We start from the raw sequence: 2,444 nt of genomic DNA, 5'->3' as shown, positions 1-2,444 counted from the left end.
TCAGTAGAAATCATACTTCAAATTTTGCATCTTTCCTGGGCTATGATATGTAATAGGATACTCTTTCATGATGCTGGGTTATGGTGGTGAGATGATTTTACCCACCTGTAGGCTAATGTACGCATCTGAGCATATGTAAGGTCGGCTAGGCTAAGCTATGATGGTCAGTAGGTTGCGTGCATTTTCGACTTACAGTACTTTTAACTTTCCTTGGGTTTATCAGGAGATAATGCCGTCATAAGTCAAGGAGCATCAGTATTTACTATCTTATTCCATTGCCCTTAGCTATCCCCCTTTTATCGGTGAGAGATTTGGCCTCTGGGATCTGTCATACAGACACCTCTTGGCGACTATCCACTGCTGTCACCTCACGTGTCCTCTCTCCTCTGGCTTCCTCACTACCTTTTCTCCTATCTGATCTCCTCTCACCTACTTAGTGCCCCTGCATCCGTATTGGTGGCTCAGATCTACTAATGACATGGTGGCCTTCCCAGCCCAGTGGCCAGATCCCGCCCTGGATAAGAAGATAGAATACCACCATAGAATGGAATGACAAGAGGCATCCCCTGTCAGCGGCAGCACAGAACCCCAGCACCAACACACATTCCAGAACTCCAGCCGCCCTCGTGTGAAATGACGAGGTGTGGGTACTGCTGTCGTTGACTCACAGTCATTGCAGGAGAAGCACTGGTCCGTAAAGACTACATCTCTAAACGCACAGGCTGGGGGGGGGGGGGGGGGGGGGGGGGCACTTAGAGATCATCTACGCCAACACTTTTTGGAATGGAAACCCAAGGCCCAGGAAAGGAAGTGACTTACCAAAAGCCACACATCCTTGAATGATAAAGCTGAACTAAAAACGCAGTCTGTTCCCTATTCGGAGCTCAGAGCACCCAGCACTGATATTCAGTAAGTGCTGATTTTCTTGGTGCATTTTCCCCTCTTCCTTCCCTTGGTCCCTCCTTTCCTTTCTTCTCATCATATTAAAGTAATTTATAAGCACTTAGTGCTTATTTTCCTGGGACTTTTTCCAAAGTTAGTTAGATTTATAGGCCTGTAATTTCCTCGTCTCATTCATGTCTATAAATGGACTCAAGGATTCTGGGATGCTGCCTCTGGCTCTCCTTTCCCCTCATCCGAGACAGGGTTGGGGCAAACCTAAACGAATGGCCTCCTAGGTCTCCTCACCCTGACCGGCCGCCCAGAGCAGCCAGGTGGGCTCCAGGTCCCGCTGCTCGTGGGTGCCACTAGCACTGCCTGGTGCGCCAGGAGGAAGAGCAGGGCAGGCAGAGAAAGGGTGGAGGAAGTGGAGGTGGCAGGAGGAGCCCCAGTTCTCAGTGTCTCAGCCGGGCTTTGGGAAGATGAAATGTGCAGTTGGATTCGCCAAAGACAGAAGTTGGACATTTGCCTACAGATTCCTGAGGACCGAAGCCATATAAAATCTCAGTGCTGGGCCCACGAGAGCAACCATCCTCCTCCCTCTCTCTGGAGGGGGCTCTTAGGGGTCCCCTTTCTCTGGGGACCTGAGGAGAGTGCAGGAAGATGACAGGTAGGGTGGGGTGCAGGGTATGAACAGAGCATGGCTGGGCTTGGAGGTCAGCGAGACCTGCTCCGGCTCCACTTGGCCACCCATTGGCTGAGTAACCTAACATGGGCAGCCAGTGCACTGGCCTCAGTATCCAGGTCCATTGCTCACAACTGTGTGACCTTGGGTACGTTAGTTAACCTTGCCTGTGACCTTAGGTACATTAGTTAACATTGCCTGTGACCTTGGGTACGTTAACCTTGGTGAACCTTTGTTTCCTCACAGAAATGAGTATGAGGACACCTACTTAGCAGGTTAATAGAAAGAATAGAAATGATGAGCACAGCATACAGAATAATTGTAACTGTGCTGATTATTATTATGATCATTAGGTGGGGAAAAGGGTGGGTCATGTAAGGGATTAAGTTGGACAGGACACTGGCAGGTGACTCCCCGTGACAGTGAGCCCTCCGCTCGGGCATGAGCACTCACTGGATCCGAGTGTGTGTCTGCAGGGAAGCACCCAGAATGCTCACCAGATGGGTGTTGTATAAATAGCATCCCTGCGCGCAGTGGTTCCTGCCCAAACTTCCTCACCAAGAACCAGTTGTGCCTGCGCTTCTCCGCACCCCAGCCTCTCGCCCTGGCTGGCCTGGCCCTGGGTCACCCTGGGACAGGTGCCCGCCAGGGTGTCCGGGGACTCCAGGGGTGGTGGCAGCTCCTGGCTGCTGCCTGCCTCCTCAGCGTGGATTCAATTAAAAGAGAGCAGCACCAGGGATCCGCAACAACCGGCGCCCCATCCAAGTTGCCAGGCGCGTCTGTCTCCATCTGGCCCAGCGCCTCCTGTCTGGGACGCGACCACCCACGCCATCGCCCATCCACAGTGGGGCCTGCGGTGAGTCAGCCCCGGTGGGCACAC

The sequence above is a fragment of the Myotis brandtii genome, unplaced genomic scaffold (assembly GCF_000412655.1).
Source record: "Myotis brandtii unplaced genomic scaffold, ASM41265v1 scaffold813, whole genome shotgun sequence".
Taxonomy (NCBI): domain Eukaryota; kingdom Metazoa; phylum Chordata; class Mammalia; order Chiroptera; family Vespertilionidae; genus Myotis; species Myotis brandtii.
The sequence above is the reverse complement of the archived record's forward strand: the minus strand, read 5'-3'. Positions refer to the sequence as shown.